The 22,575-nt window shown below is 41.3% G+C and overlaps 1 pseudogene; it reads right to left on the bottom strand.

Moving 5' to 3' along the window:
• LOC112632432 overlaps positions 1–20,071 on the bottom strand; it is a 66,792-nt pseudogene extending 46,721 nt beyond the window's left edge.
• Between the last annotated feature and the right edge of the window lie 2,504 nt (positions 20,072–22,575).

The raw sequence follows: 22,575 nt of genomic DNA, 5'->3' as shown, positions 1-22,575 counted from the left end.
CGGACCCAGAGGATGGTCCCATCCCGGGCGAATACCCAGAGGAGGGTCCCAGCCCAGGTTCAGACAAGGAGAAAGGTACCAGGCCAGGCACCGACCCAGAGTAGAGTCTCAGCCAGGACAGGCACCCAGGGGAGAGTTCCAGGCCTGACATGGACCCAGAGGGCCCCAGCCCTGGCGTGGACAAGAAGGAGGGTCCCAGACCGGACGCGGACCTACAAGAGGGTCCCAGCCCTGACAAGGACAGGAGAGTGGAAGGCCGGGCCCAGCGTGAGCCAAGGGTGCCCCCCTCGTGGCAGTGTTGATGCTGTCCAAAGCGGGCCCTGCCACGTAAATGCTTTTTAATTCAGTAACAGCTCTGGGAAAATCTTCTCATGAATCTTAATGAAGCAGTCACAGCCCCTCTTCTGCTGTCAGCTCATGGGCACTACAGCACAAAGCTTATGGGTTCACTTTATTGCAGCAATAAAAAGAAACAGCACTGCATATTACTAATAAAGTAACTCCAAGACACTGCTCACACTTGTGTTGATTTTTCTCATTGCACAGAAAATGTATTCATCATAGAAACACATTGCATCCAGTCGGATGTGACATTATATTTAAGGTTCAGCTCTGTAAGCAACACACTGTGATTACTGTGTTGTCGGGACCCCATGTCAGCTGCAACATGAAATGTAAACGTGAAGTGGATGACCTGCTGGTGAGTGTGTTTGTCTCGTGTTTTGTGTGCATGCACCACACCAGGCCCATGTGGGGTTTCTTCTTGGGGCTGGAAAGCAGCCTGGTGCATCGGTGTTCAGCATCTGTCCGAATGGAAGGGGCTTTTCCACCCTAGAGCTCTTTCCTACTTTTAGCAGGTGATAGAATCAATTGCTGTGGGATGACAAAAGTGTCTTCCTGGCTTAAAAAAAAAAAGACTGGCCTTTAAAATGTAAATATGAAGCTCAACTAGATACATTGTTTTAATTTAAGTACCAGAGCAAGTGTTTGAAGAGCCTAGCAGGTCACTGACCTGAGCCTTCCCTTTGCTTTTTTTTTTTTTTTTTTTTTTCATGAATATATTTTCAGTGCAATGTCCTCTGGGGGTGGATCCTGCCCAACAGAGCCACATGCAGGTCTGAGATTTGGAACTTATCTTGGAAGAGGGCTGCTGAGGGTCACAACAGAAAGCCTTTGACTTTTTCATAGAAGGCATAATGTGGTATAATTTATCTCTCAAAGATGATTAATGACAAAGGGACTTAGAGCTCCATGATTTAAAGTGGAGAATGACAGTATTCATGAATAATGAATGTCTACAGCTTGCCCAGGGAGAGGAGAGAGAAATCTGGGCCCTGGCCTCTTGTGCTGTTCTTGCTATTGAGTGTCAAAATAAAATCACGGGTGCCCTTGCCTCATACCACACACTCACAGGTGAGGATTTTCCCAGGTTCAGTGCCCTTTCACCTTTCCCACCTGCACTCTGTTCTTCACTGTAGCTTCACTTTCACTCGGACTCGCCTCACGTTGCCACCATCCTATCTTGAAGGACAGAGTCACAGAGAGCTTAGCTTGAGGGCCCTCAGGTTGGCCTCTTTGTTCCAACATTCTCAGGCCCAGGCCACTGAGTGTGCTGCTGGAGGCACGCATCAAGCAGCACATACTCCTCCCCACATCCTCACATTGTTTTCTATCAGGAACTTCTTTCTCCTCTTCGTAAGATAGAGCCCATTCTCTAGGGAAAGCCTGCAACCAGGCTTTCCTGGCAGCCTCTCCGTCTTCAGGGTTGCTGTTCAAGAACACCTGCAGCTATGAATCATAAAGGGGGTATATTTCCAGATATACGGGGAGAAAGAACAGAAGGTGGCATCATTGCCAAAACAGCAGAGGCCGGGTCATGAACTAACTTCTCTGAATTCCTTAGAGTCACTTGCTTAAAAGGAGAACCTTAGTCCTTCTAAAGTATTGAAGGCAGGTAAGAGCAGCCGCAAAGCCTTCACTAGATCCCAAGCCCTAGTGCTGTGGGAGGCCACGTGCTGCAGCCATGAAGTCAGTTGCCTGGGCTCTCCTTGCTAGGCAGAGACTGCATAATGGTCAGAGCCCTGATCTTTGACAGACTATCCCTTTTATGCACTCGCTTTGACTTAATTTTTAATATGCCCCAAGGCTCAACACAATTTAAATGAATCCCCACTCCTGCACCACCCCAGCCTCTGCCTCCGCACAAGTCTCAGCCCCAGCTCTTTCCTGGAATGCTGCCCAAGGACAGACCCTGAACCTCTTTCAAGCACAGACCAGGACCTCTCAACCACCCTCTGCTGCTAACAACTCTCCAAGCCAGATCTGGGACAGTGGAGTGTCCATCCATAAAACCCAGGATGAGGTACAATCTTTCATCACAACTGAAGTCCCAAGTCTTAAATGAATCAAGTGAAAGAAGTAATTGAAAAGTTTACTGGGTTTATCTTCTGAGGCCCAAAGATGTCAGGAAGGCTTAGGTTCTCTAGTTCCCTCCTTTCCACAAGGCAACCTGGCCTCTCAGTTCTATGTGCTGGTTTCTGTCCTCCGTGGAGAGCTCACCCTCATCAAGGAGATGTGGAAGCAGCCTGAACGCCACCTTCAGCATAGGGTCACCCCAAACCAGAAGGGCAGGCATGTGTGACAGAACAGATAGGTGCCCGTGCACCCTCAAATGATCAGGACATCTCAGGTGGTGGCAGAGTTGTGCCCTTCATGCTCCTGTGTGTCAGGGCCAAAGCAGCAAGGATGTCAAGAAGGCTGAATTCATGCGACCAGGAAGACATGATGTGAGGAACCCAAGAAAGTTCCAGTAGGAAAGGATATAGGATTTGCTTGGGAAGGGGTCCCCAAGGAAACCTATCAATGGGCTCACAGAGCTTCTCAGTGAAGGGGTTGATTCTGGGAAGGAGCCAGAGGGCGACTTTGGGGCACTCACTAAGAGGTCCAAGGCAGTGCCCAGGGCAGATTAACTGATACACCCTTGGGTGGACACTTGGGCAAGAATTTGGGGCAGGTCCCCTGCCCATGTGCCGGTCATGGTGTGCTGCCCAACTTCCTGTCTCCTGGCTTCCCAAGCTCCTTGGAAAATGAACATTGAGCAGCCTCCATGGGTCAGAAACCAACTGAACCTTTATCTGATGATTTCTTGATCAACGATCAAGTCCTTGATCCAGGCCTTGGCAGGTACAAGCAGCCCAGCTTACATGGTTTCTTGTGTGGCAGAGGCCACCCATCTCTCAGGGTGCCTAAATGCATAAAGCAGAATCGGTTGAGGCAGACCCAAGCATGGCTGTATTTCCAGTCTTTCTTTCACCTTTCTGCCACCCTTGGTTCAGGGGCAGACTCCACAGTGACATTCTCCAGCCCCTTGGAAGAAACTGTGGAGGTCAAGGGAAAACTTCCCCTTTGCCCTCTGAAGTTTCACCAAAAAATCAATGGACACAAGGTAGATTCATAGGAGAAAAGGCACAGAAACGTTTTAATGTGCATGGAGGAGAAACAGTGTGATTGCCCTTAACTGCCATTGGGGTTCAGAAGCTTTTATACCAGCTCGAGGGCACAGAAAGAATGGGGATTTGGAGCATGGCAAAAAACAGGCAGTGCAAATCAGGTTCAGTGGCAAGACAGCGGATGAGAGGGAGAAAGGAAGAGGCATGCCTAGCAGAGGTAGTCTTTTTATGCGGATGGACACCACAGGAAGCAGTCCTCAGAGAGAAGAGGAGTAAATGTTTATTTCAGACCCTTGAAGGGTGGTGACAGAGGTGGGCCTTGAAGGGGTCAGAGACTCCGTTGATCTTTCCTAGCCTGGCTGCATCAGTGCAGATTCTCTACAGATGCAAACCTTGTCCACAAAAGACAGCTTTGCAGGACTGCTTCTGCCTTCACTCCCTCTGAACAGCCACCTCAAAATACGTCAAAGATTTATATTTTTGGGTGAAATACTTGGTTTCTTTCAAAACAATCAAGCATGTCTTGGAGGAAAGGTGATCTCAAGAAATTCAGTGCCCTGGATTCTCCTCTCCCTGACTCTGTGGCCAAGGAAGGCCACATAATACAAAACTGTTCTTCCCTGCTGTTGTTTGTAGCCTCACCTCTTGCATCCATGACGGAACCTAGCAGGGTGGGATCACATGGAAGCCAACAGGGCCAGCCCAGAGCTACATCCAAGTCAAAGGATGATGAAGAAGAGCAGTGCCCATGGAGACTACAGCCAGAGTCTGGCCACGTGTCAGAAGACACAGTGCACAGGTGAAGGTAGACCTCCTCCCAGGGCCAACAGTTCTAGGGAGAGAGTTAAGGATGAAGGGTTCATGGCCATCAACCACAACCCAGAGAACTCCTGAAAACCAGTGAGCTGGGAAGCTCCCCCAAATTAATGGAGCTCTGAGTAGTCTGAGAACTTCAGTAACCAGAGTGCCCCCCCGCCCAATGTGGGTTCTTGGGCCCACATGAGGGCCCAAGGGAAGTGTCTCCTGAAGGCCCTCATGACAGCAGGCTGGAGCTCAAGTGTGAGACCGAACCACAGAGCTGTGCTCATGGCTATGCCACTGAAGTGCCCCTGATTCAGACACTTTTGCTTCTAAAAGCTCCCAGCTGGTCCTTTTCCCCTGAATATCTACATGTGAGATCTGGCTTCCTCCAGCTTTCCAGGTTTTTTATATCCACCTTCCGGACAGAGAATCCCTTGAGCTCCGGGCCTCAGGAAACTCAGAAAAAGGATGAGTTATTTCAGTGGATTCATTCCAGAAGTATAAGTCTTATTAAATATTTTAAAAACAATTTTTAAAACAATGTTATAATTCTTTCCTGTGATACTGTAAGATATTTTCACTTTTTTTCCCAATATTTTTATGAACTGCCTGTAGTCTTTGAATCATTTTTTTCTTTTATTTTTAAAAAAGGTAAAATAGAATGCAATCCGATGTAAAATTCATTTTGAACTTTCGACTCTTATCAAGGTGCCATTCCAATGTTTTGATATCAAACTAAATATCCTCTGCACAAGTGTTTCAGCATAGAACTGTTACGATTTTACCCACCAGCAACAGTAGGCTTTTGAGATGGTAGGATTGAGTTTCTAGCTCTCAAAAAAATGTCTATCCACTTTCAACCTTAAGGTTTGGATCAGCTGGGTGCTCTGCTTTCTCAATTTGTTCACTTTCCAACACTCCAAAGTTAATCTCTCTTTCTCATGAAAATTGATTTCAAAGTGAAGACTGCAACTTGTGAAATTAAAGCTGCATATACAAAGTAAGTTACCGTCTTAGGAAAGAAATGAAAAAATTCTGGTTAACTGGGCTGCCCTTTTTCTGTGACATTATTTTGAATTAAAAGGCAGTCTTACCTCTCTCCAAGAAATGAGTATTCACTTTTTGAGTTTTTGTTGAAACCTATACATAATATCAAAGAACAAAGATGTACTTTATTCTTTTTTTTTTTTTTTTTTTTTTTGGCTGTTGATCTTCAAAGAGCACAGTTTTGGAGAAAGAACATGATGGTTTTTGTTTAATCTTTTTCTCCGTTCTCATTGCCAGTGCATTTCCAAATGAGACAAGGACATTCTCCTTGTTCCCCACTTTGAAAATATGATCTGATGGTTGATCAACATTTTAACAACAGTATCAGACAGCTTGTAAGTCCATATCTAAGGAAACTATAACCTTCCATTTCTATCAAGCCAAAAATCTCATTAAGTGCTTCTGCAGGTTAATGAGAAACTAAAATGTAACAAAATGTTTCATTCAGAATGCTTCCATGTCAGGAGTAAGCAAACCACACCCCTTTCTAGCAGGGTCATGCACAAGATGAACTGACACTAGCAGGTTACCCTTCTCATCATTTTCTTTGGTAAGAAGTTAATAGGCTGAATTCAATTTGTCACAGTTCACATTTGCATAATGGAAACTTGTGGAATATGCAGATATACAAAGGTCTAGTTTATATCTAGATAACATTTTTATGATTTCTGTGGTTTCACGATTATTTTTCACAGAAATTAACGTGACTACAACTTTTTTTTTCTACAAATCAATCTTTGATTACAACTCAAATGTTTCCCTAAAAGTCAGGGGAACATTTTTGTATTGATGCGATCACTCGGTACTGTAGAAAGATCTGAGAGAAACAGCTCTACACTGCTGGGCCAACACATATGTCATCAAAATTCTTCTTTTGTTTGTCCACAGGGCACTTCAGTTGGAACTTCTAAAGAAGGAACTGTCCCTTTGCTTAGCCTGACAGAAAAGTAAAGGGGATGCTAGGATAATGATATTAATTTGTGCTCTGCGTCCAAGCTCATCCAGCTGTCACTCTTTACAATGCAGCTTTGGTATCTTTTTGAGAGATGACAAACTTTTGATTGATTTAGACGTGCTTGCCTGTCTCATCCTGGATTGTGAGATCAGCCTCCATGCATGCTTTCCTATCCCTTCTCCACTGTGCCCCTGCCAGCCCCACACTACTTCTGCATTTTACTCTGTTTGCTGTTTTGGTTGCTTGCCTAATTCAGATGTAGGTCTTCATTCCTCATTAAAGTTAACACAGACGTTTAGATTTTTTCGGTGGTGCCTGTATCGTACTGCTGTTAGTTTTGTGAACTTTCTCATTTTAATTATCTGAACTCTTAGAGTATGTGGTCAGGATACTCACAGTGTTACCAATTAAACTAGCACTCTCTTGATACAAAGCATCGGTTAATCCAAAGCAACTCATAGATCTACTGCTTTGCTCAGCATTACAACACAGTCGCACACTTGGGTCGCATTGCTCCAAGTGGATAACCCATTATTGTGACATGCCAAGCACTGTTGCTCACATCAATAGAAAGCCACAGCGGATATGGAAGACAATGAATCTACAGCACATCCATTTGATACTAAAAACAGTGTTGTTTTCAGCTCTTATTTTTTTTCTTTTGATCACTGTACAGGTTTTGATTCCCATACATGACCACGGTGGTTGTCACCCTGGCAGTCACCCCATGCAATGTCCAACTCCTTTCCTTCATGATCAGCTCTCCAGCAGCACCATGCCCTTGGAGGAAGGTGCCAGACACCTGGAGAGGGCCTGTAACTAGTTCTGCATGTGGCTGGCCACAGCGGATTAGCAGTATTCCCGCATTTGTACTGCAGGCGGTGTTACAAGGAAAACACATTTTGCTCTGCCCACAAAGATGTGCGACCCTGAGCAAGTCATTCTACCCCTACAGTTCTCATTTTCAAATCTTATAGCAAAACAACCTGGATAACAGGATTTAAAAAATGGGCAAAGGACTTGAATAGACATTTCTCCCTGGAAGATATACAAATGGCCAACAGGCATACGAAAAGGGGCTCAATATCACCCATCATTAGAGAAATGCAAATCAAATCCACAATGAGATATCACTTCACACCTATTAGGATAGCTATTATGAAAGAAAAACACAAAAACAAAAACAAAAAAAACCCCACAAAAGATAAAGGTTGGCAAGGCTATGCAGAAATCGGAACCTTTAGACTGTATTGGTGGGAATGTAAAATGGTGCAGCCATTATAGAAAACAGTGTGGAAGTTCCCCCGAAATTAAAGTAGAACTATCATGTAATCCATTTTGGAAATATCCTCTTTGCTAAGTCATTTGAATTACCTCCATTGAGTGTGCAATCTCTCTCTTGCCAGACTTGATTAACATAGACACCAATTTCTATAACACATGTATGCACAGAAGTCAAATGAGATGATGACTAAAAATATGTGGAACTCAAAGATTCACATGAAGGTGGCCACCCTTCTGGCCTTGAATCACATGTAACAATTCCAAACATAGCATATGACCCAGGAGAAAGTGTGAATAACAGATGGTCCTCATGAATTAATCTGAGATTACAGGAAGGTAGAAATACATGTTTTTCTCCTTTCTTCTCTTATTTAAAAAGCAACTGAGGCCAAGCACGGTGGCTCACGCCTGTAATCCTAGCACTTTGGGAGGACAATGCAGGTGGATTGCTTGAGGTGAGGAGTTTGAGACCAGCCTAGCCAAAATGGTAAAACCCCGTCTCTACTGAAAATACAAAAATTAGCCAGGCATGGTGGTGTGAGCCTGTAATTCTGGTTACTTGGGAGGCTGATACAGGAGAATCACTTGAACCCAGGAGGTGGGGGTTGTAGTCAGTTGAGATCATGCCATTGCACTTCAGTCTGGCAACAGCATGAGACTCCATCTAAAATAATAATAACAATAAATGAATACTAAAAATCAATTGTATAAAATAGTGTGCATATAATGTATCATTGTGCCTATAACCAATAGCAGTGCAATATATAAGTAATATGTTTGCCTACAACAGCATAAGGGAAGTAGGTGAAAGCAAACTGTATTAAACCAAGAAAATAGTAAATCAAAATACAGCCTATCAAAATTTGTAAGCTACAAAAATAGTGCTTAGAAGAAAGTTGTAGGATCAAATACATATATTAGAAAAGAATGATCTAAAATCAACCACCTAAACTTCCACCTTAAGAAGAAAAGCAAAGTTATCTAAAGCAAGCAAAATAAACTAAATAATAAAAAGTTTAGAGAAATCAATCAAATTGAAAACAGAAAATTATCAGGAAAACAGAAAAGCAACGAATTCAGAAGCTGTTTTTTTCAAAAATATCAACAAAATCAACAAGCTACTGGCCAGGCTAAGAAAAAAATGAGAAGATCCCATGGATATCAAAAGGATAACCAAGAAATACTATGAACAACTCCATGCCTACAACTGTGATAACCTGGATGAAATGGATGAATTCCTTAAAAAACACCATCTGCCAAAACTGACACAAGAAGAAACAGATAATCTAAATAGGTCTATATCTGTTAAATATAAGGAATCGACAATGAAAAACCAAAAACAGTAAGTACTCAGGCCCAGATGGGTGAATTCTACCTCACACTTAAGAAATAATTATACCAATTCTCTATAATCTTTTTGAGAAAACAGAAGGAGGGACTGGCTTCTTAACTCATTCTGTGAGGCCATTATCTTAAACCAGACAAAGACATTGCAAGAAAACAAAACTACAGAGAATATCTTTCATGAACACAGATGCAAAAATCCCCCTCCCCAAAATTAGCAAATTTAATTCAAAAACATAAAAATATTTACACAACACGATCAAGTGGTATTTACTCCAGATATGCAAGACTAGTTCAACAGCTGGAAATCAATAATGTCATTCATCACATCAACAGGCTAAAAAAATTCACATGATTTTATTGATTGGTACAGAAAAGCGTTTGACAAAATTTAATACCTACTCATAACAAAAATTCTCAGTGAGCTAGGAATAGAGGGGAACTTCCTCAACTTGACAAAGAACATCAACAAAAATCCTACAGCTAACATCGTATTTAATGGTGAGGAACAATGTAAGGATGTCCCCTCTCACCACTGCTTTTCCCTTCCCTTCCCCTTCTCGTCTCCTTCCCTTCCCCTTTCCTTCCCTTCCCCTTTCTCTCCCCTTCCTTCCTTTCCCCTTCCCCCCTTCTTTTCCCCTTTCCTTCCCCCTTCATCTCCTCTTCCTTCCCTGTTCTTTTTTCCTCCTTCATTCCTTTCCTTTTTTTTGAGACAGGGTCTTGCTCTATTACCAAGGCTGGAGTGCAGTGGCACTATCATAGCTCACTGTAACTTCAAACTCCTGGACTCATGCAATCCTCTCACCTAAGCCTTCTGAGTAGCTAAAACTAAAGGCATGCATCACCAAACCTGTCTAAGTTTTTTAAAAAATTTGTGGAGACAAGTTCTTGCTATGTTATCTGTCTGGTCTTGAATTAACGGCTTCAAGTGATCCTTCTGCCTCAGCTTCCCAAAGACCTAGGATTACAGGCATGAACCACCACACTCAACTCCACCACTGCTTTTCATCATTATACTGGAAGTCCTAGCTAAAACAGTAAGAGAAGAAAAAGAAATAAAATGTATACAAATTGCAAAGGCAGAAATAAGACTCTCTTTTTTGTCTAGGTAGATGATCCAAAAGAATTAACACCACCACCACCACCATTCCTGAAACTAATAAGCAATTACAGTAGGTTAAAGAATATAAGGGTAAAATTTAAGTCAATCAATTTTCTATACACCAGCAATGAACAAATGAAATTGGAAATTACAGACACACAATACCATTTGCATTAGCATCCAGAATAATGAAATACTTGGGTATCAATCTAACAAAATATATAGAAGAGCTATATGAGGAAAACTATGAAACCCTGTTGAAAGAAATAAACTCAATAAATGGAGGGATATTTCATATTCATGGATATGAAGGCTCAATACTGTAAAGATACAAGTTCTTCTGAATGTGATCTATAGATTCACACAGTACTAATATCTCAGCAATGTATTTTGTAGCTGTTGACAAACTGACTGAAGTTTGTATAGAAAGGCAAAAGACCTCAACTAACTAGCACAATATTGAAAAGGAGTAACAGAGTTGGAAGGCTAACAGTATCCGACTTACTTGGAGTATTACTATAAAGCTACAGTAATCAAGACAGTGTGGTATTGGCAAAAGAATACACAATTAATCAGTGGAATAGAATAGAGAGTCCAGAAATAGACCCACATAAACTTAGTCAACTGATCACTGATAAAGGAGCAAAGACAATACAGTGTAGCAAAGAGTCTTTCCAGCAAATGGTGCTGGAACAACTGAACATCTATATATATATATACACGCGCACACACACACATATACACACACACACACACATATATATATAAAAGAATCTAAACACAGAACTTACATCCTTTGCAAAAAATAACTTCACATGATCACAGACCTAAGTGTAAAATGCAAAACTATGAAACTCCTAGAAGATAAAATAGGAGAGAAACTAGATGATTTTGGCTTCGGTAATGACTTTTTAATGTAATACCGAAGAAGTGATACATGAAAGAATGAATTGATAAGCTGGACTTCGTTAAAATAAAAAATTTCTGACCTGCAAAAGACACTGTCAAAAGAATGAAAGACAAGCCACAGACTGGGAGAAAATATGTGTGAAAGTCATGTTAGTTTAAAAACTGTTATCTAAAATATACAAGGAACTCTTAAACTCAAAAGTAACAAAATCAACCCAACTGAAAAATGGCCCACATACTCTGATATCTCACCAGAAAATTATCAAAATGTCAAATAAACAGATAAAAAAATGCACCACATCACAGAAATGCCAAATTAAAACAGCAATGCGATAAACCTGTTAGAATGGCTACAATTCAGAACACTGACACCACCAAATGCTGGTGAGAATGTAGAGCAACAGGAACCTCATTTGTCCATTGCTGGAGGGAATGCAAAATAGTGCAGCCATTTGGAAGACAGTTCGGTGATTTCTTAAAAACCAGACATACTCTTCTTTCTGTTTTTTTTTTTTTTTTTTTTGAGACGGAGTCTCGCTCTGTCGTCCAGGCTGGAGTGCAGTGGCCAGATCTCAGCTCACTGCAAGCTCTGCCTCCCGGGTTTACGCCATTCTCCTGCCTCAGCCTCCCGAGTAGCTGGGACTACAGGCGCCCGCCACCTCGCCCGGCTAGTTTTTTGTATTTTTTCGTAGAGACGAGGTTTCACCGTGTTAGCCAGGATGGTCTCGATCTCCTGACCTCGTGATCCGCCCATCTCAGCCTCCCAAAGTGCTGGGATTACAGGTTTGAGCCACCGCGCCTGGCCCAAAAACCAGACATACTCTTAACATACGGTTCAACATTCACTCTCTTTTGTATTTTCCCAAAATAGGAAAACTTATGTTCACACAAGACCTGCACATGGATGTTTATAATAGCCGTATTCATAGTTGCCAAAACTTAGAAATAACCAAGGTATCTTTCAGTAGATGAAAAGGATAAATACACTGTGGTGTATCCAGACAATGGAACCTTATTTGGAGCTAAAAATAAATGAGTGATAAAGGCATGAAATGACATGAACGAAACTTAAATGTATATTACCAAGCCAAAGAAGCTTATCTAAAAAAGCTACACACTGTATTATTCCAACTATATTGCATTCCGGAAAAGGTAAAACTATATATTGAGTGCAATGATCATGATTGTTAGGGACTGGGGGCAAGAGGGTTGAGTAGGTAGAGCACAAGGGATTTTTACGGCTGTTAAACTACTCTGTGATACTATAATGGTGAATGTATTTGTCCAAACTATGGAATGAACACCACTAAGAGTGAACCCTAATGTAAACTATGAGTCTGGGTGATAATAAAATGTATCAACGTAGGTTAATCAATTGTAACAAATGGACCACTCTAGTGGGTGATGTAGATATTTGGGAGGCCATGCATGTGCTGAGGAAGAGGGTGTGTGGGAAATCTTTCTATTTTCTGCTCAATTTTACTGTGAACCTAAAGCTGCTCTAAAAAATAAAGTTTACTAAAAAAACTAGACCTGATAAGCAAGTTCATCAAGGTTGTAGAACACAGGAACTATATACAAAAATTGTTTTTATATAATCCAAAAACAAAGAAAAAAATCTATTTACAGTATTACTAAAATATGGTATTGTTAATAAATTTAACAAAAGAAAGGGAATTGTATACTTTGAAAACCATAAAACATCGTTAAAAGATGTTAAAGAAGGTCTAAATAATTGGAAAAGCATCCCATGGTCACTGACCAGAAGACTTAAAATTGCTAAGATGGCAATACTCCCCAAAGTGATCTACAGATTCAACACGATTGCCATCAGTACCTCAACTGACTTCATTATGCAAACTAACAAGCTGATTCTAAAATCCATATGGAATGGCAAGAATAACCAAAACAACTTTCCAAGAGAAAAACAAAAGTATGAGTAACCACATTTTCTAATTTCAAAATTTACTACAAAGCAACTTTATAATAACAAGACTGTGTGGTACTTACAAAAGGATGGACACACAGACCAAAGGAATAGAATTGATACTCCTGAAATAAAACTACACACCTATCAACAGATAACATTTGACAAAGCTCCAAGACCATGCAAAGCAGACAGAATTGTCTTTTTAATAAAAGGTGCTGGCAAATACCTGGAGAGCTACATGCCAAAAAAACGAAGGTGGAGCCTGACTTCACACCAAAATGGATCAAAAACTTAAATATAAGAACGAAGACTACCAAACCCTTAGAAGAAAACACAGGAGTAAAGTTTCACAAACTTAAATTTGGCAAAAGTATTCTTACATTTTTTCAAACCTATAGCTTTGGTGATGACTTTCTAATGAAAATGAGAATGCAGTAAGACAAGAAAAAGAAATAAAATGTATACAAATTGGGAAGGCAAAAATAAAACTCCCTTTTCTTCTCTAGGTAGAAGATCCAAAAAAATTACCACCACCATCATCAACATTCCTGGAATAAGCAATTCCAGCAGATTGAAGAATACAAGGGTAAAATTTAAAAGTCAAGCACTTTTCTATATACCAGCAATGAACAAATTTTGTTGACTTTTACTATTGCTTCTGCGCTTTTTAGATAATAAACACAAATAGAAATTTATTATTTCCTTTTTTCTTTCTTTGATTTTGCTCTGTTCTTTATCAGTCTTATTTACTTAGACGCTTAGTTGGTCTTCCTTCTTTTCTAATAACAACCTTTAAAAACATGTTATTTCCTTTTCTGGTACCATTTTATTTGCAGCTGACAACTTTAATACTATAATGATACTTTATGATTCACAGTTCTAATTATTTTGTCATTTTATTAGGTGTTTACTTTAACCCTGGAGTCAGTGGAAGTGCTTTACCCCCACAGATCCTAAGTGAAGATGGTGTAACTACCTTGTCAAGTCCCTGGACTCCCTTCTTCCTCCTCCCTCCCCCTTCCCCCACTTCCCCAGTTTGTCCTTTCTCTAAGGGTCTACTCTTTGGGGGTTGTGGCTTTGTGTGGCAGTCGACATTCAAATTCTTAGCATTGTACATGTCCACATTATTTCCTGCCCTCAGTGGGCTTTAAACCCCAAGATCCAAGGTCACAAAGACTGATGCTGCCCACCCTCCCCCAAGACTCACAATGATCCCCCTGCCCAGCCTCCTATGGGTACATGCAAGCGCTACGCTTTTTAGGATATCTAGTCCTCACTTTATTTCTGGTCTGTAGTAGCTGTCTTTATTAAGGGTTAAGCTAAACGTTTAAAAAAACATTTGCATATGCATGTGATATACATATAAACATATTAAAAAGCATATTTGTATTTTTATCTAGAATTTCTAGATGTGTGTAGGAAGATTTTCAGGTTAATCTGCCATTTTTGCTAGAATTGTGTGTGTGTGTGCATATATACGTATCTCCTACTTACTGAATATTCTCATCATGAAAGAGTCAGAATGTCTCTCTTCTTTCTGGCTTGTGCCTCCTGAAACCTGAGAATCTTAAGAGACAACTCCTTTATGGCTCCTGTCTCTCTATTTCAATTCCAGGATAACCTCTAGGCTACTGTTGCTGAGGGCAAATCTCACGATGCCGACTTCTCTTCAGTTAGCACAACCATGGAATTCAAACTACTATAAATAAGGCAACTGCACCTTGTGTGTTTGCTCATTTTAAAATTTCACTTTGGAAATAATCCCATACATACCACTACTGAGATTACAGCTATATAAAAGTTTCCTGGTTAAATAAAAAGTAGAGCTCATAAACAGTTACTATAGAGATGGCAGTCTTCAGAAAGATCATGCTTTCCATCCTACAGGTTTGGAAACTGAGGCACAGGAAAGGCCAATTTAAGCAAGAGGAGATGCTGAAATTCTAATTTAAGGATTGAGTCCAGAGCTGCACACTGTTTTTAGAGCCAATTTTCTTGAGTTTGGGAATGTAGTCACGTCTAAGGCAGTCACCCATTGAGTTTTGACACTCAATCATCAGCATTCATGCGTGGAGGTATTTTTCTGCACTCAGTATAGCCTGATAACTGCTTTTAAATCTTGAGTGTCTTTCCTGTCTGTTGATACCACAACAAATGAAAGTAATTCAGGCTATGTTTACTGATAATTTATAAGGGAGTGCAGCAAGCAATAGGAGGAGCTGGAGCTGCAGTGGTTAATGTTTTTGGGAGTACACATAACACTTCAAAAACCTCATACCTTACTTTCTGTTACCAACTAAACAAGGAACAAAATGGCCATTTGCAGCAGATGGTACACTCACCCTTCCCACATCCACAAGATTGGTCATTATGACGATGCTTGCAGTGTTTTCATGCCAAACCATCCTCCAGAAGTCATAGATGGTCTCCTGCATTGGCCCTGCAGCAAAACAGAACACAGACTTTTTGTCATTCTTGTAAGTTTCAACTGGAAAATTTCCTAGGCTTGCAAATAAATCTATTAACACCCACATGCCCTTCCCTCACTTTTACAGATGGACTTACAAGTCTCTAGTGTCAAGGCAAGAAGACACTCTTTCTAAAACTGCACCTATAAAAATATCAAATTTTTCATTCGTGGCTGAATTTTCTCATGTCATCAAACATTTGCATTTGAGCTCTTTCTACCCTTCTTAAACTACCACCAGGAAAGATATTTCTCCATCATTTAGCTGTTTATCTCCATAGTACTCAAGAGTGAAATTAAAAAAAAATAGGTAACATTGCTCTTTCTGGTAACAATCGGCAGATACCCGAGGGAAGTGGTATATAGAATGAAATGAGCCTCTATAGGAAAAATGGCCTCTTCTTGTTTCTAATATTTTTCTTATTCTGTGCTGTCAAATTAATCCATTTTTTATGCCTGGCTTTCTAAAGTGAGAGAGAAAATAAGAGTTTTAAGCAGTTGCACTTCCTTTCACTGAACATAAAGATTTCTGGAAGAACATGAACAGCCATCTATCTACTTCCTTAGCTCTTGGGATCTGAGCATTAGAAAACTCCTTCCATGGCTTGAAAAAAAAGAGGTAAAATACATATCACAAAAGGCCAGTGCTACAGATAGAATCAGGTACAGAAAGTCGGAAGTCAAAATTTCTTTTAACCCAGACTTTAAAAAACCCCTAACTCGACTTTATGTCCATGCATACTTGAAGATATAAATGTAACAGTAGAAGTATTTATAAGGTACATAGAAAGGCAAGGAAATGAGAAATGCAACTTCAAAGGCTTGGAGAGTCTTATGATATATGTGAAATCACATAAACGTTCAGGCACATCCAGGACTAGAAACCAATTGTACTACAGTATTGACATTTCAGATTGATAGAGCTCAAATATTTGAATTTGAGATTTGCTTCTGCCTTTTAACTGGCTGTGTAATTTGGGGCAAGTTACTTAGCCTCTATGAGTTTCAGTGTCTTCTTTTTTTATATACTGGTCACAGGAATATCTCTCAAGGTTATTTTGAGGATTCCTGGAATTAACACATAGTCAAGCATTTTATAAACAGCAAAGCAATAGAAGAAAAACAAGGGCCATTTAAAGATGTTTATTAATGGCTGTCCTTTTGCTGTGGCCTGGACACTGAACAATGGTGACACATCCAAAGGGCCCTTCAGTTACTCCCCATCTCTCTTGACCAATTAGCAATTTGGTTGGTTTCTGTGTAATTTTTCTTCTCCTTCCTCCCCATCCAGGCCTCCTTCCTTTCCCTCCACAAACACAAATTCCTATCATTTCTCCCTTGCTGCTTCTGACTACACTGTTACCCTCCCCGTAAAAGCTCACTTGGTTTCCTGATGTCTCTGCATCTAATCCCTTTGGGGAAGGGACCATGCACACCACCTCCCACAGAGTCCCACCAGCCATTTCAGCCATTTCCCTTGGCATGTGTGCCATTCACCTGATGTAGAGGCTGAAAAGTTCAGTGACTTTAAGTTTGCAGAGAGCACAAGTAAACGCCGGATTCCATCAATCGCTACAGTTCTGGCTTACAGAGAGGTACAAGCATTGTGTATTTAACAGCTGTGTATTTAACAGCTTGTTATTCACAAGGAAAAAAAAAAGCACTGAGTCCACCTTTGCACAAACAGCCCAATGTGACCCCTGAATCAAAGGCGGGCCTTCACTAGGTACACAGGCCTGTGCCACCTACACTCAGAAACTTCCAGAGATAGTTCTGATGACAATGGCTCTAGTGGATGAATCAGAGGTCCCAGCATCATGGACAGCTTGTACCTGCAGGAAGAGAAAAGCCACCTCCCTTGTCAGGGCCCAACAAAGATCTTATCAGAGAAACTCTAGGTAGGCTAGGGGCCCCATTCTACCTCCAATGTATTCCTCACTCACCCCTTCTTGCCAGCCAACATCCTGCGATTGCCCAGTGTAAGAGATCCCTGGAGGCCAACTCAGCTTTCTTTGTTTGCTGCTGTTTTCTTAGTGCCCTAGAAAACGCCTGACACACAGCAGGAGCCCAGTGAATCAATGAATGGATGCTAAGTCTGTATGCACATGTGTAAACCATATTATTGTGACAGTGTTATGTTGAACACATACTAGATACTAAGTAATATTAAGTTCGTATGATTCCCTTTCTCAACTTATGTTTCTAAGATTATCTGGAGAAGCTTGAAAACACAGTACCTTTCTTCCTATTTATTTTTGATGGGGTCTCACTCTGTTGCCAGACTGGAGCGCAGTGGTGCGATCTTGGCTCATTGCAACCTCCACTTCCCGAGTTCAAGCAATTCTCCTGCCTCAGGCTACCAAGTAGCTGGGACTAGAGACACTTGCCAACAAGCCCAGCTAATTTTTGTATTTTTAGTAGAGAGGGGGTTTCACCAATGTCTGAATCTCCTGACTTCGTGATCCACCCGCCTTGGCCTCCCAAAGTGCTGGGATTACAGACGTGACCCTTCCCCTTCCTTCCCCTACCTCTTTTTCTTTCCCGCCTTCCCCTCCTTTCTCTCCTTTTTCCCTTCCTTTTCTCTTTCTTTCCTTCCTTCTCCTTTTCGTCCTTTCTCCCTTTCCTTCCTTCCTTTTTTTCCTCACTCCCTACCCTCCCTCCCTTTCCCTTTCCTTTTTTTTATTTTTTGAGACAGAGTATAGTTCTGTTGCCCAGGCTGGAGTGCAGGGCTGTGATCACAGCTCACTGTAGCCCTGACCTCCTAGGTTCAAGTGATCCTCCCACCTCAGCCACGGGAGTAGCTTGGACCACAGGCACTACGCTCAGCTAATTTCTGTATTTTTGGTAGAGATGGGGTCTCACTATGTTGCCCAGGTTGGTTTTGAACTAGATTCGAGCAATCTGCCTGCCGTGTCCTCTCAAAGTGTTGGGATTACAGACATGCACCACTGTGCCAAGCTTCACAATAGTCTTTCATACACTTGAAAAAATCACCTATCTCAAATATGACCATGGGGCACTGCCCAGGTGTAAAAATCTACAGGTTTGGGCTGGAATACTGGCTCCAGAAACTCACTTCCCTGTCTGAAACAATTCTGTTGGGAGTAAAACTTAGTATTTTGGCTTAAGATATTCTGAATCAGAACGCCTGCAGCAGTTGAGGTTGGTAGTATTTATTACTTTTTATTTTTATTTTTTATGGCACAGTCTGTCACCCAGGCTAAAGTGCAGTGGCACAATCATGGGTCACTGCAACTTCTGGCTTCGGGGTTCAAGTGATTCTCCTGCCTCAGCCTCCTGAGTAGCTGGGACTACAGGTGTGCACCACCACGCCCACTTAAGTTTTGTAATTTTAGTAGAGACAGAGTTTCACCATGTTAGCCAGGCTGATCTCCAACTCCTGACCTCAAATGATCTGCCAGTCTCAGCCTCCCAAAGTGCTGGGATTACAGGCGTGAGCTGCCATGCCATGCCCGGCCATATTTATTATTTTCAATGGAACCAGAATGCTTTTGAGGAATGCCAAATTTTCTTGGATGAAACCCCTAAGTGAAAGTTTCATGAGTTTTCTTTCAGGATTGATATGCTTGAATCTGTAAGACAGTTTAAAAAAATACCACATATCATAAAACATTCTAATTACATTAATTCTCATTTTATCTTACAAAATATTTCATATTGTCTATCTCTTATTAGCAAATACACTTACATAAACACGTGATGAAGATTTTAGATATGAAGCTAAAATGTTTAGAGTAGGTGCATAATTTCTTCAAACTTCTTTTGGGGATACACAAGAAGAAAAGTCTGAAGGTCAGGTTTGGTAAGGGACGTATGAAGATGCCTGTGGCAGTCGAAGTCAGGAAGAGCTTAGGTCTGACTGGCAAGGCAGCAGCAGGACTGGTGGTGTTGAAGTTCGTCATCTGCCATAGGTCTCAAAGGATGGGGTGTGATTCTGAAGGCGGGGAGAAGGGAGGGATGGTGGGAAGGGCAGGTCCTCCAGCAGGAGACACTACTTGCCACCTGGGAGGGGAAAGGAACTGCCATGGGGCCATCTTGTAGGAAATATAAAATTTTGATAAGATTTGCAAGTTTCGATTTTAGGAGTGGAAGATGACAGTGACAGATACTAAAAACATGACTAAGGAAAGTTCCAGCTTTAGAATCAAAGCTTGGGCAAGTCAGAGGAAGAACACACAGGAAAATATGTTTGGTTGTCAGAACAGACTCTGGAGGGGAGGTGGACACCTGTACTGCAACGAGGTTTGACCAGGTGATGAAGGATGAAGGAAGTGGGATGAAGGATGAAGGAAGTGGGAACAGGAGGAGCCAGGCACAGTGGGCTGAGAGAAATGGTAAACTGAGCCCAGCTATCCAAAGCCAAGTCCGAAGGCTCCCACTGAGCTCTCTTGCATGTTCCGGACAGATGCCTGTGTTCAGAGCCAAAGGATCTACTCTTTCCATTGAACAAAACAACTCGTAAGACACAGGAATCTGTTGAATGTGAACAGAAAGATCATCGTCCATATTGATTAATGAGAGGGAAAGTTTAAACATATTTTATAATTTTACAACTATTATGGCAAGAACAACTCCCTGGCATCCAAATGGCTGGTGGAGAGCTGCAGCAGCAATGTCCAGGGGGTGATGGGTTGAGAATTCAATGGACAGCAGCAATGTGGCTGCAAGTGACAGCTCACCACAGGGAGAGTATGGGGGCAGGAAGGTCAGAGCTCTCGTAGGGCAGGGGGCAGGCCCTAAACTGGCCTCGTGTGGCCGGCATGGCCACGGTGGACTCCAAGGCTCCCCACTGTGGCAGTGAGGCTCACGTGGGCTCAAGAACCAGGGGAGTGGTGGATAGGCTGACTTCTTGATTGAGACCAGGGGGAACTGGGGTTGTACTAGGAAGACAGTGTTAAAACCAAGGTGGACTCTTGCCATCCTTAAGGCTCTGTCAGCAGTAAGAGAAGCCAAGGCTTCTAGGCTGGAATGGAGAGAACCCAAGACAAGGGTGTTGGACAAATAAATAGGTACAACTAGACAGCACCCTCAGGCAGCTGCTGGATGCTGCTCTTTGTATGTACAATCTCATTCATTCCCCACCATAGTGTGAGGCAGGAACCCTACTCTAGCACAAGAAACAGGCTTAGGAGACAAAGTGCCTTTGGTTAGAGCTGCACGGCCAGTATGTGGCAAAGCTGGGATTCCAATCCAGGTCAGTCCAGCAACACTGTGCTCACTGCAGAATGAACTGAACTGCCAGAGACCAGGGTCCCCGTTCAAGCAAGTCACTGGAATGTTTGTTTCTAGCATGGTTCTGGGACCTGAAGGAGAGTGTGTGTGGTGGGGGTACAGACCGAATGGCAGAAGTGCAAAAAGAAAGGGGATGGACCTTAAGGCAAAGCAGCTGCAGGAAACCTGCAGGAAACCTCCTTTGGGCATTGGCAACCAGTTCCCTCCATCAGCAATGAAGACAGCTGAAGGTGGGACTTGAACATGGCAGACAATGAGCCTGAGTGTCAGGCATTTATTTTAAAGCTCTTGCTACATGGGTAAAAGTGGTACTAAATTTTTGATCCATGATTGCTCCTGTTGCCATTGGCGATAATCTGTAATAAGGGTTCTGAGGTCAGTTACCCAATATTTAGAGAACTAGTTGTCCCTTCAGTGGTTTCTAAGTTTTTATTATAAAGCTTTATGTGATTTTTCAACATGATGCTTCCATAACACTTGTCTGTAACTTTATATTGAGTAGCTTTTCATTTTTACAGTAGTGAAATGTAAACGGTAAAATATGTCCCCATGCTTTACAGGCTGAATCTGCCTCGTGTGTCCCAGAAGTGCTAACAGTGACACTGAAAATACCTGGCTTCAGCATTAATCATCCATAACATCACTTGTTTGATAGCTGCATTTGTTCTCCCCTGAAGCTACTTATGTTAAACTCATGGAATTTCCATGGATAATTTTTTTGTGTCGGTTGCAGAAAAGGAAAAGCAAAGTTGAGAAGCGTGGGTGCAAGGGATCTGATTGGCTCATTTTCCCCATCTGCTAAGAGTATCCCAATAAAATTATCATTTAAAATAAACAATAGAAATCAACTAATAAATTACAAGCAAACACACTGAGAATTGTTCTATGATAGGGAAAACTGAGGAATACTTTATTTAACCTAAAATCAAAAATATACCTAGCCTGCTAAAATAGCATTTTCTAAGGATAACTCTCACGTGAAATCCTCTTGATGTCTAGAATTACAGCGTTAGAAATGTCCACCAGTCCACTAGAATTTTCATTTGGTGACAGTAAAAGAAGAGAAGTGCTATAATGAAATACACCTTTTCAGAAGTAATGTTGAAAGTGATGACTTAAATAATAAATGTTAAACAGTGTTTTCAGTTAATAAATTCCAGTGGTGCCACACAATGACACATCTCTTCTTCTCAACTGGAGTGGGTTTTCCTGTGACAAGAATCTTTTCCCTTCACCTGGCCCTCTCTGGTTGGCAGGTACTTGCCATTTGCCCAATTTCTTCTAAACTGAATTGCAGGTGTGTGCTTTTTTTATACCTCAAATCAGGCATCCACTTTCTGCTGTATCCATGATTAGCCTTTCCCCCAGAACACACAACCCACATGCTGATGCTTACGGTTCCCTCATTCCATTCCCCAAAATTCTTCTTTCACATTTAAGAAATAAACTCTGACAATATAAACCGTGTGACTATTTGTGGTTTTCTCTACATAATTAGTTTCACGGAATGTTTGTTTCTAAATGTTATTTCTAGAACATATGAAATCCTGATTGGAAACCAAAAGGTGACATCAAATTTCATTGAGAGAAAACTGGCATAAACCAAACATTAATTGACAGGTTGTAAATAAACGCTAAAATAGTCTGGGAAACCTCGGTCTATAATATCCTGTAACCCTTCAACCATCATCTCTTTTCTGTTTCTTGGTATTTTCTTTTAATTAAATAATTAAAATGATTATGAAATGTTTAAAAAGACAAAAAAGATACATAATTACACAGTAGTTAATTAATATGTCTTAATAAAGATAAATTTAACCAATAGCCATTTTCTTCCTAAGAAATACAGGGAACTTGCTATGTTTTAATTTCATCTTCACTTCCCATTTTCCAAATTATTGTCGTCTAGTATCTTAGTTCCAACATGACTTTATCACACCTTGATTTGTTATTATTATAATTCCTTTTTTCTAAGTTTTTATACACCTTCATGGTTTTTGTTTTCCTGAATTTATTTTTACTAGGATAAAGTTC

The sequence above is a fragment of the Theropithecus gelada genome, chromosome 10 (assembly GCF_003255815.1).
Source record: "Theropithecus gelada isolate Dixy chromosome 10, Tgel_1.0, whole genome shotgun sequence".
Lineage (NCBI taxonomy): Eukaryota > Metazoa > Chordata > Mammalia > Primates > Cercopithecidae > Theropithecus > Theropithecus gelada.
The sequence above is the reverse complement of the archived record's forward strand: the minus strand, read 5'-3'. Positions and strand labels throughout refer to the sequence as shown.